Raw genomic sequence first — 13101 nt, 5'->3', positions numbered from 1 at the left:
GGGGTCTCAACACCACATGGGTATCACCCGGCCCGAACATTTTCGGGTGTCTTCTCGGCGAGAAGAACACCACTCGACGAACAGGTTCCACTTCAAGGCGTAAGCCTGTCTTGTAGACGGCGCTCGTGCCGAAGTGATGGTGTGAACTACCTCATGGGGTAAGTCACCTAGAACCTCCGCGTCCCCGCCAGGGGCCAGACATGAAGCTTCCATAGGTCTGGACGCGGGTGCCAAAGGGTGCCCCGTCTCTGAGTCAGAAGGTCCTTCCTCAGAGGAATCGGCCAAGGAGGGGCTGTCGCGAGGAGCATAAGTTCTGGAAACCAGGTCCGGTTGGGCCAGTACGGCGCCACCAGCAGTACCTGCTCCTCGTCCTCCCTGAACTTGCACAGAGTCTGTGCAAGTAGGCTCACTGGGGGAAACGCATATTTGCGCAGCCCCTGGGGCCAGCTGTGCGCCAGGGCATCCGTGCCGAGTGTACCCTCGGTTAGCGAACAGAACCACTGGCAGTGGGACGTTTCTGGGGAGGCAAACAGGTCGACCTGTGCCACCCCGAACTGTCTCCAAATCAGCTGAACCACCTGGGGGTGGAGTCCCCACTCGCCTGGGAGCGCAGCTCGTAAAAGCTTGTCGGCCACACGGTTGTGCACACCAGGGACATGAATGGCCCGAAGCGACCTCATACACTTCTGACTCCAGAGGAGGAAATGGCGGGCGAGTTGCGACATGCGACGGGAGCGCAGACCACCTTGTCGGTTGATATACGCAACGGTCGCAGTGTTGTCCGTGCGGACCCGTACATCTTTGCCCCGTAACCGCGCTTTGAGGCGGCTCAGAGCAAGATGCACTGCTAGCAACTCGAGGCAATTGATATGCCAATGCAGGTGCGGGCCCGTCCAAACCCCTGACACTGCATGCCCGTTGTACGTGGCTCCCCAGCCCATGGCAGAGGCATCCGTGAAAACCACAGCGTGCCTGGACACCTGTTCCAGGGGCACTCCGGCCCGAAGGAACGAGGGGTCTGACCATGGACTGAAGGACTGGCGGCAGGCCGGTGTGATGCTCACCCGGTGAGTGCCGCGTTGCCACGCCCATCTCGGGACTCGGCCGTGTAGCCAATGCTGAAGCGGTCTCATATGAAGCAGGCCGAGCGGTGTTACTGCCGCAGCGGCCGCCATATGCCGCAGGAGCCTCTGAAACTGTTTCAGTGGAACCGCCATCCTGCCTTGAAACGTGTTCAGGCAGCTCAGCATCGACTGGACACGCTCCTCCGTGAGGTGCGCTGTCTGTTAGACCGAATCCAACTCCATACCGAGAAAAGAGATCCTCTGCACGGGGGCGAGTTTGCTCTTTTCCCAGTTGACCCGAAGACCCAACTGGCTGAGGTGTCTGAGCACCAGGTCCCTGTGTTCGCACAACTGATCCTTGGACTGTGCTAGAATGAGCCAGTCGTCGAGATAATTGAGGATGCGAACGCCCTGTTCTCTCATGGGCACAAGGGCCCCCTCTGTGACTTTCTAGAAGACACGGGGGGACAGGGACAGCCCGAAGGGCAGGACTCTGTACTGATATGCTCGACCCTCGAACGCAAAGCGCAGAAACGGCCTGTGTCGAGGAAGAATCAAGACATGAAAGTACGCGTCCTTCAGGTCGATCGCTGCAAACCAATCTTGGGGACGGATGCATTCGAAAATGCGTTTCTGCGTGAGCATCTTGAACGGTAGCTTGTGGAGGCTCCGATTCAGCACTCGCAGATCCAAGATTGGCCGTAACCCACCGGTTTTCTTGGGTACAATGAAGTACGGGCTGTAGAAGCCGGTCTTCATATCGGCTGGAGGGACCGGCTCTATCGCGTCCTTCGCCAGTAGGACAGCGATTTCACCGAGGTGAAGCGGACGCCCTTGAACCTGGGGGGGCGCCGGGCGAACTGAATCGCATAGCCGAGCCTGATGGTCCGAATGAGCCAGCGAGACGGACTGGGGAGCTCTAGCCAGGCTCGCAGAGACCGTGCAAGCGGGACCATAGGGACCACCGGCGTACCCACCGTGGGGCAGCGAGGTGGAATGCAGGTACCGGGCTGGGGCGGCTGTCTCGTGGAGGCGGCCCGCAGCGAGGTGAGAGTGTGCTGTGGAACACTTACCTGATTCCACAGGTGGGCAGGAGGAACGTGAGGAGGTCGTCCACTGCTGCCCGCTGGCGAAGGGGGAGGATGAGTGTGGTCCAGCGTTTGACCGGTCACAACTCTCCGAGCCCCCTGAGGACCCAGAGATGGAGGAAACTGCTCTTTTATTGAAAATTTGGGTACCGCTGGGCTTAGACCGCTGGGCGGAACAGAAACAAAACGGAACACAAGATTCTCCTCCCGGCCCTCCTCTGGGGGATGGAGCGGTGCGGTCACCGTCTCCAGAAGAGCAGTCCTCCCCATCTCCGGGTCGCCCGTCTCAGGGCCGCTTGCCCTTGCCCCTGCCTTTGCCACCTCTCTTGGCAGGAGCCTGGACGGGCTGGACGGCCTGCTTGCGCCCGGCTCCACGACGTCGTTTGGGTGGAGGCTGCTGCTGCGACGCGGGAGTGGAGGCAGACGCAGGCGGCTGCCCTCGGCGACGAGCAGACTGAGGTGCTGCCGGCGGCGGGGTGGAGACAGCAGCTGACCGCCGTGGCAGGATGTGACTGATGGCCTCAGTCTGCTTCTGTGCGGCCGAGAACTGCTGGGCGAAGTTCTGGACCGCGTCGCCGAAGAGGCCGGTCTGGGAGACGGGGGAGTTAAGGAACCTGATCTTGTCGGTCTCCCTCATGTCTGCCAGACACAGCCAGAGATGGCGTTCCTGGACCACCATAGTGGACATCGCACGACCCACGGCCCGCGCCGTAACCTTCGTCGCACGAAGCGCGAGGTCTGTTGCGGTTCTCAGTTCTTGGAGAACTGCGGGATCGTGACCACCCTCGTGCAGGTTCTTCAGTGCCTGGGCCTGATGAACCTGCAACAACGCCATAGCGTGTAAGGCGGAGCCTGCCTCTCCACAAGCCTGGTAGGCCTTTCCGATCAGATCGGACGAGTACCTACAGGCTCGGGAGGGGAGACACGGGTTCCCCCTGGATGTGGAGTTAGGGCACAGTTGCATAGCAACGGCCCGTTCCACGGGAGGAACCTGCGTGTAACCCTTTGCAGGTCCGCCATCGAGGGTGGTTAGGGAGGAGGATCCACTGGGCCGGTTTCGGGCAGTAAAAGGTGCCGTCCATGACCTAGTGAGCTCCTCGTGCACCTCCGGGAAGAAAGGAACCGGGGTGGGGCGCTGAGAACCAGCACGGGCCACCCCGAGAAACCAATCATCCAAACTTGAAGGTTCGGGACACGGTGGAGGGTTCCACACGAGCCCGATCTTCTCTGCGGCCCGGGAAAGCATGGCCATCATCTCTGGATCTGTATCGGGCACAGCGGATCTTCCCGAAGGAGCCCCCTGCGCCAACACGTCATCTCCAGAGAAGTCTGACCCTCCCTCCGATGCAGCGATGCACGTTCCAACGGCAGCTCTACTGGCTGCGGAGTGCGAGAGGGATGAGGGTTCCCCGGGGGTTGGTTCCCTGGGGGAAGCGCGCTCACCGTAACCCTCAAATCACCCGTGCTACTGCCTGAAGTAACTCACTGTCTAGACCGCAACTCCGAGATGGTCATGTTCCCGCAGTGAGAACATGAGTCATCCACCAGCGCTGCCTCAGCGTGCTGAACGCCCAAACACGAGATACAGCGCTGGTGACCATCCCTTGGTGACAGGTAACCACCGCATCCAGAAACACACAGATAGAATGTCATCTTGAAAAAGACGCAAGCTCTATCTGTGTTTGCTCTTTCAGAAGTACGCTCTCCTTGGTGCTGAAGCACGCAGGGGGCGGGGTCGCGGCGACACAGTCAGGGGGTGGGTGCAGCCTGACGTGCGCGCTCTCTCACACGAAGGCGCTCTCTTACCAGCCGTAAGAACGGCTTTTCATCGCTCTCCACCTAGCGCACCGAACCAGCTGTGAGAACAGCCTTTGTGATTGCTCTAAACAAACAACACAGAGAGATGATCCGAAAACCACGAGACCGCTGCTGTGCCGTCACACCAACACCGACTGTAGAGATCGCTTCCGAAAGGCGGCTTCCATCTTCAGTCAGGACTGCGAACCTTTTGATCCGAAAACCACGAGACCGCGGCTGTGCCGTCACACCAACACCGACTGAAGAGATCGCTTCCGAAAGGCGGCTTCCATCTTCAGTCAGGACTGCGAAGTAGTGAGTGATATCTGGCGTTACCATCTACCACCCGGCTCCGAAGCAAAAGGTTGATTTGATGCAATCACCTGTCTCTCATTTATACCCGCACGGCGTGGCATGAGCACCTGGTGCAATCATTGCATGCCAATGTGCATTGGCTCGTTTAGTTACACTCGAAGTAGATTGGCTCTCGCGAGCGAGATTCCTATTCGTCGGTACTCCGACGTGGCGTCGAGAGTGACCGACTGAATGGGAACTGATGGATTTTCTGCTCCTACAATTTGAGCTTCATCACTGAACTTGTTTTTCCACTTGTAGCTGTTTGTTGTACACCATTTTGGGGGAATTTCAGCTGAGCACATTTTCCACCCAAAGTTAAATAATGAATGTTTGCCTAAGGTTAGATGTACCAACATTTGCATATCCCAATACTGACACATGCAGAGTAGATAGAGATCTGAACACACCGTATGAAGGAAACTGTGTCACATTATCACAGTATCTGTGTGCTAACTGTTAGTTATAGAGCATGACTCCGATCAGCAGAGATAACTCTAGTTCAGCATTCTGGTAATAGATAGAAATGGAGAGAAAAGGAAAGTGTCCAAAGACAAAATCCTGCCACACATTCCCAGAGGAGATTTCATTCCCGGAGGCCAATAGAGAAGTTCACGGAGGGGTGCAGACCTGCATAGGGGTCAGGGGTCGGCCGTCGCCTGATCCTCACAGGCCAGTTGGGAGAGAGTGGTCTCAGACCAGTGGGTTTTATCCACAATAACTCACGGGTATCGTCTGCAGTTGGACAAAAATTCTTCCATTCCAAATTCTTCCTACAAAGATGGTAATGCATTCCATACGTGCAAGAGAATGGTTCACATCCCTGGATTTAAAAGATGCGTATTTCCATATTCCAGTTTGTCCAGAGCACAGGCCTTTTCTCTGCTTTGCTTTTCAAGACGAAGCCTTTCAGTTCCAGGTTCTACCATTCGGCCTGTCTTTGGCACCAAGAGTTTTTACTCGGGTGATCTCAGCTGGCCAAGCTCCCCTTCAGCTGCGGGGTATTAAAATCCTGCCATACCTGGACGATTGGTTAATTTGTGTTCGTTCTTTATGTGGCAGCTTGGACTAGAGGTACACTAAAGATTTAAAGAAAAGTTACCGACTACGCCACCCCGGGGCCTATTTCCGGGGAAATGCCCTTTAACCACGAGCAAGGCTCAGAGGTTCGTTGTATCAGAGTCAGGTATCAGACATGGGTTGAGTATAAAACAACAAAACACTTTATTGTTCTCAGTAATAGAAAAGATATAATTTTATTTACCACGACAACACCTATAATTCAAAACGAATCTATGCACAAAATGACACACATACGCTCACTTCCACTGCATGAAAAGTGGGATTTTTGTCAGTATGTGACACTGTAGATTGCCGTGAAACTTCAGGTTTAGGACTGTGCACGGCAATTTGCAGGCAACACCGAAAACTGCCGTAAATTGTCTGAAATTGACGTGGGCCTTGCTTGGCAGTTGTCCCCCCATGACCCCCCCTCCCCTTAATTCTAGGGGAGGCTTTATCATGTAAATGAAGATGCTGTGAGCTACACAAATGCAAATCAGAGTAGCAGCAGGGGGAGTTTTATCTAGGTTCTGAATTTTTAACTAAAACAAGTTTAAAGTTTAAGTTAAAATGTTAACTTAAATTTAAGTTAAATGTACTCGTTTTAGTTCACATTACTAAATTTTTAGGGCTACCAGTTTGCTCAAATTTTTTAAGTAGATTCAACTTGTCTGGGCTCACAGTGTAGATTAATTACTCTGTATGTCATTAGCAATAACCAATGTTATGTAAAAAAAAAAAAAAATACAGGACAGCAGTTCATGTCTTCAACCTTTAGAGAGGTTATGTAATGCAACAAGACAATGAACCAAAGCACACAAATAAATCAAGTAAAGCATACAGTTTACATTCCAAAATTAATTTTTCCACCCTGCACTGTGAATGATTTTTTAAATGGCTATTAATCATAAATGTGAAAAGTACAAGTTTGTGTGTTTATAGTTAAGTCAGATTGTGTTTTTCTGTAATTGTCATTTAAATTGAGCTCACACCACATTTTATGAATTATCAATGCAGATTTTCAAGAGGTGGTTTCCTGGACAGGGTTTAAATTATGCCAAGAGTAGGCCTTAATCTAGTTAATCATGAGTTAAAAAATTGTTGCCTGGAACAAAGATTAAGCACAGATTACTAACACCTGGACTATGAGTCCTGAACTAAAATAAACTGGATTCATTTACAGTTTTATCTAATTGCTTACACACAATTTCTGAAAATATGGCTCCATTTCTTGTAACTCTACACACAAAACACACAAAACATCAGACATCGCTTGCAAAAGCAACACTTTGTGAAAAACTATTTTAACTCTTCCAAAAATGTTGTTTTTGCATATATCTAACTACACACAAATATGCACAACTGAGGAATTTACAGTTCAACTGAAATCAACTGAACTGAATCAACACTGAAGTCACTTGAGCTGAATATTGACACTATATTGGCTTGTTAGAGCCGGTTTACAGCAGAATTTGTTTTGAACTTGTTACTGAAGCTGCTATGAAACAATATATTTTGTTGTATGTAAATTCTTTATTTCTCAAACCTTAGTTTTGATTTCTAAGTGATCAATTTATGTATAAGTGTTTTCACACATGATCATTGGCTGTATGGGTCCTCAGTAAATTAATGTGGCATTTAAATGGCAAAAGTTATTCTTGTCTCTATAACTTATGCTTCCTAAAGACACGTTTATGGGTAAATAAAATATTAATAATATAAATAAAATGAATATCAAAACATATTTTAAATATAATAAAGTCATTTTATTATAGCACTCATCAGATGTTCCTGGAAACAAAACAGAGACAGAACAGTATAAACAAACTATACAACAAACTAAACACCAAATTACAAAAACATTATTATGTGAAAGTGAATAAAGTTGTGTGTGTGTGTGTTTTCAGTTATAAATATGTGCGGTGTAAATTAGCCTATACTTTTAGAAATTATATATAGCCTAACTTTAAAAAACAAACAATAACCCATATAGATAAATTATAATAATTGTATAATATTAAGCATTTACTTAATATACATTGTAACATTAGGCTACTTTACTCTAGCACAGTAGTCAGTTAAGCAATTAATTAATATCTTATATTAATATACGTAGCCTAGGCTACATCTAAAGGTAAGTCTGCTTTAAAAAAAAAATATTACACTTCGACATGTACAGAATGTGCGCTTTAAGAAACACGTTCAAAGGTGTCTTCTTAACATTAAAACTGTGCGTGTATGTCTGTTACACGACCAGAATGTGCGTGTCTACACATACAAAAGAAACACGTAAAAAATAGCTGCGTTGACGCGGAAAACAGGGCGTGTTGAAACAGTCATGAGTCACGCGTTTCGTATAAAGAGATTTGGCCCCGGGCGCGTTCCATATTAGAGCCCTAGTCCAATGACGTGCGAGGTCGAGGTCATGGCCATGACGCGTAGAAGACGAGCTTTAAACTTTTTTGTTTTTTTACATTTCCTATGTTTTTTTTGCTGCTTTCCTTTTTCGTGATCAACAATGACAGGACACCGTCTTCAACTCAATCTCTGCATGGACGCGACAAACTTTTTGGACTCATTTTCAGGAGGCTGTCTTCGTCTTCACAACTCTGAGTCAAACTGCAGGCGCTATGAACCACAGCATGGGTAATGTAACGTTACGATTTAAAGAATATGCTTTTATTCAGCTGTATAAGGACATGGAAGGGTTAATAGATCCGAGCTCAAAACTGCACATTTTGTTTTCACAGACTATCCTCGCCTCATAACGAAGCCGTGAGCTCTTATCTGCTTGGAGCGATTTCCACGAGTCCAGATTTAACCGCTGATCACGACGAAATTGTGTGTAAGTAACTTCTAATGTGTTTCTCATTCCTTGTTTAATTTTACCGTGACTGTTTTTATTAATACCAGTCTCATGTAATTGTTTTCCAGCTGCCTGTAAGACGTATTATGAATCGACATGCCGGAGCTTCAGATAAAAACAACCTGAACTTACATCGCATGCGGAAACTGCGAAGTTTAGCTCGGAGTCGATCAAGAAGAAAAAGGGTAAGATTTATTATATTAGATCCGTTTTTTGTCAATGTGAGTATTTTTCAGGTTGCTTATTGTCTTTATGGCTTGTATTACAGTTGCTGAAAGCGAGAGTGTGCTGGATGAGGTGGACATTTGGAAGTCCGTGACCATTGAACTCATATCTAACGAGGAAGACGGCTTTGTTGACGGGGTGTCTGGATGGATTGTGCGGCCACCGCCCTCTCGCAGCCTGGAGCACGCCGAACTTTACATTACATTACGAGACATTACTGCTGCACTGTACATAGTTGTGTGTTTAACAATAAAGCTCTTTCTTTGAGTAAACAGCTGTGTTTTATAAATGAAGCCCTTTCTTTGAATGAACAGCTGTATGCTTAGAAATGAAGCTCTTTCTTTGAATAAACGGCACGGTCCGTATAATTTTCCCATATATTCCTTGATGGTATGAATACTTCATAGCACAATAACATTAATATAAAACAAATTATTACAACATAAATTATATATTTATTATTATTATTGGGGTTTACATTTATAATGAGCCAGGGGGACCAATAATGATTGGTTTGCAGTGATCTGCCAACCAATCACGAGGGATTTTTCTTTTTTAAATGTAGTGGCTTCAGCCAATAGTGAGTGAGTAAATTCAAGTCTGGCCGTTGACTCTCTGGTTTCGCTGCTATTCATATGTTAATTAGAGGCGTCGCACCTCCGCGCGGTCTCTCAGCGGGGGGCTCTCCACCTACGTCATGGTTCGTTTACGACAATTTGTGGCACAGACAAACGTGACGTTCGCTGCCTCTAAATTGTCGAAAACTGCCGAAAATTAGGGAGATTTCCGGGAGTATACAGGCATTTAAGGGGTCGAAAATCCCACTTTTCATGCAGTGTTCAGAATGGGGCGCTGGCTCTCCTTGACAGAATTGATACAGCAATCATGCGTGCACACTCACTGCACACTCACTGCACACTCACGCCACACCTCACTGTGAGCACAGCACTCAGGCAAGAGAACCCACCACCACAACCGGAAAGAGACGCTAATCCTCTGTAACTGGCTGCCCCAATTCTGAAGAGAGAGAGAGAGAAAGAAAAAAAATAATAATAATAACACACACACACACACACACACAGTAAGCCATGTATATCAAAAACAAACAGAACAACTGGCAACAAGCAATCTAAAACAATTTTAAAAGTTCGCCACAGCAATTTGGTTCATGGAATCGAGGCGCCGCGTCCGGTCACCCGACAATGCTGAAGTGGACAGAAATGGGCAAAAACAACCAACACTAATCACAAAAAGAAACAAATTCTATAGGCTGCCCTTAGGCCACCAACACATAAGAAATAAACAAACCAAAAATAAACTTGAAAAAATCATTCACAAAAAGAATATATGTAATATACCCGACTTAAATCAAATTAAAAAAACAAACACACAACAACAATCAATTCACAAAAAAAACATATGTTTACAGAAACAAGCTGCAGAAAATAATGGTGACAGTTAGGTGGCTTTATCTCATATTTAAATACCACTGGAGGCTTTTGATTCGGATTGGTTACTCACAATACACAATCGATGATAAAAATACCACACCAACGGCCCACAATCATCGGCCCAGCTGATGTAGCGCGTTCAACACCATGAACGATGGACGAGGAAATCAGACGCAGCGTTTCAACAACACTCGATCTGAAACTGAGTAAATGAGTTAATGATGCTCGTCTGGCGGTTCAATGGAACAGACAAACTCGTAGTCCCGTCCCTAAACACTGAAAACAGAATAGTCACTGTGACAAGTCCAATGATGGCGAAACCGGAAGCAAAACAATGCAGACAGCAAAAGCAGCATCCGCTTTAGATGAACCCAGAGCCCACTGTAACGTCCCCTGCACGTTGGCCTGCACCTTAAATATAAAATATAATGCAAGATATAAATTTGGCCAGCCCAGCTACTAGCAATCATGTTTTCGTCACTGTTAAACATACCTGTAGTGCGATTCACACGGCACCAGAGCTGTGATGTGTTAAACACGCATCAAATTGACGGCATCCGCTCGACAGCATCCCACAAAGTTCCCCTGTCCAACCTTTAACAAGAAAACCCCTGTAATCCCTGTGAGACAAACCCACGAGCAAACCATACTAGTCACTGCCAGCAGCTCTTACCGTACAAACAGTCATGCGTCCCGCCGGAAAGCACGGTGTCTCGCTCAAATGACGCAGAGAGAACGCACACCCATAGCGACACCCTTATATACAGAAGGAACGCAATTAAAGGGGCACTCCCCCAGCATATTAAATAACCCGGCAGAAATAAACCATACTGCTACAGTCTACCCCCCCTTTTGTCATCGTCGTCCCGACAGTGAAACATCTAACGGGTATTACCCCACAAGACCCTAACTCCAGGGCCTAAACAAAACAGTGACGGTATTAACACCACATACCGGAGGGTTCGGAGTACCCACCACTCCGGACCCTATAGTCCGCGGTAAGTGATGCACATTGGAATGTTGCCCCGCCCCTGCTCGCCCTGTGCGGCGTGGGGCCATCACAGAAGGATCAGACGGTCCTGGGGAAGAGGGCCTTAGTACAGGCGCTGGATCTATGCTGGCCTCCGCTATAGACACTACCTCCAGATCAGTCACATTGGGAGCAGTGGCATGTTCTTCCAATGGAAGCATACCTACGGCGGTCCTTTCACGAGCCAACAAAGGGGCCCTAGATGCAACATAGGCCATATCCCCATCTTCTAGTTCTACCTCAGGCTCCAAGGGCACCGGCGACTCGGCCAGACTCTCAGGGAGACCAACCAATGGTGCCTCCTCCTGGACTCGAGGCTTCAATGCGGAACGATGGACATTCCGACTCAGGTCTCTTACCTGGGCCACTGTATACACTGAACCGCCAGCCGGAGGAGCTCTGACTACCCGATACACAGTGGAACTCCACAGATCATGGATCTTGTGGCGACCCCTGACCCCATAGTCTCGCAGGTAGACCAACTGGCCCTCGCTCAATGGCAGTTCCTTTACCCGTTGATCATGTCCTGCCTTACGACGGCCTGCCACAACTTGCAGCCGTTCTCGAGCACCCTCCATGGCAACCTGTAGCCGTGCCTGGTGCTCCTCTATCCACTTGTGTACTCGGCCTGCCACAGGTTCTCGTATCTGGCCAAGCAAGAAATCTATAGGCAACCTCGGTTCTTGCCCAAACATAAAAAAATGAGGAGATTCACCAGTGGCCTGGTGGGGAGTGGTATTATAACAAAACACCACCTGCGCCAGACATGATGCCCAGTCCCTTTTCCTCTCGGTGGGCAAGGGTCGCAGCAAATTGTGTAGGGTCCGATTAAACCTCTCACACTGGCCGTTACGGACTGGTGCGAGACCGGCCCACCTTGTAGAGACTGCACAACTGCTGGATCAAGTGGGACTCAAAATTGCGGCCCTGGTCGGAATGAATCCGACCAGGAACCCCAAACTTAAAAAAACACTCCTCCACCAGGACCCGGGCCACAGTTGTGGCCTGCTGATCCCAAGTGGGAATTGCCACAGTAAATTTGCTAAAAACGTCAGTCATTATCAACACATTCTCCTGGCCGGCCTGAGATGGCTCCAACACTGTAAAATCAATAGCCACTATTTCATTAGGGCGAGAAGCCAATAAATGCCCCATGTAGCTTCGGGCAACTGGTGCCACATCTTTGGCTTGCTGACAGCGTTCGCACCGCTGATTCAGCGGGCCACATCAGCGGACATACCCGGCCAGTAGCACCGCTGGCGTGCCAGCTCAAGGGTGCGTTCAACGCCCTGATGTCCATGATGCTGATGTAAGGATGTTAAAACCTCTGACTGCAAAATCTCTGGAACTACCACCTGAAGCACCACTTCCCCTCCGTCAGGACGGAAAGCCTTGTGATACAATAGGCCCTCCTGCTGCACAAACCGATCCCATTGGCGAAGGAGCATAGTCACCGGTTTAGGAAAAAGTCTCCGCTCTTGAAGTGTGTGCTGCAACCAGATTTTACAATCGGATAGGATTTTAAAACTCCTGTAGTGTGAGCCAGGCTTAAGTGTGTTTTGGCAACCGCTACATAAAATTTGTTTTCACGTTTATCGATTCGATTTTGGTGGAAATTGGACAAACGGTCTAGGATGAGTTTGAAAAAGTAGGTTTTGATCAAATAAGAACATTGAGGACAGGATGTTTGACCAAATATGGCAAAATTAGTATCTATGTTCTCGGCATGAGCCAATGACTGTATTATGACCAGTTTCATTAAACTAGGCTAATTTAATCAAAAGTTATTAGCATGTTTGTAAATTTTGTTATAACCTCTGACCACAAGGTTGCACTGCCCCAAAACATTTTGAGTACCTTCAAAGCATGGTGCGGAAGACATGAATTTTGGACAAACAGTTCAAAAGTTATAAGCAAAAATAGCCATTTTTTGTATCTCCGGACCAGTAGGTGGCGCTGCGCCGAAACGCTGCATGTTGCCTCAGGTCATGCTTGTGATGACATATACCAAGATTGGTTTGAATACGATAAAGCGTTGTGGAGATATAGGCTTAATGCCTGGCTCACACTACAGGAGTTTTAGGCCGATTTATGCCCGATTTACCCCCTCCCGAGAATCTGAGAAAAAATCTTGTCGAGGACCTCAATCGGTTCCGATGTTCGG

The sequence above is a fragment of the Gobio gobio genome (genome assembly GCF_949357685.1).
Source record: "Gobio gobio genome assembly, chromosome: 25".
Classification (NCBI taxonomy): Eukaryota; Metazoa; Chordata; class Actinopteri; order Cypriniformes; family Gobionidae; genus Gobio; species Gobio gobio.
This window is presented reverse-complemented; position numbering follows the sequence as displayed.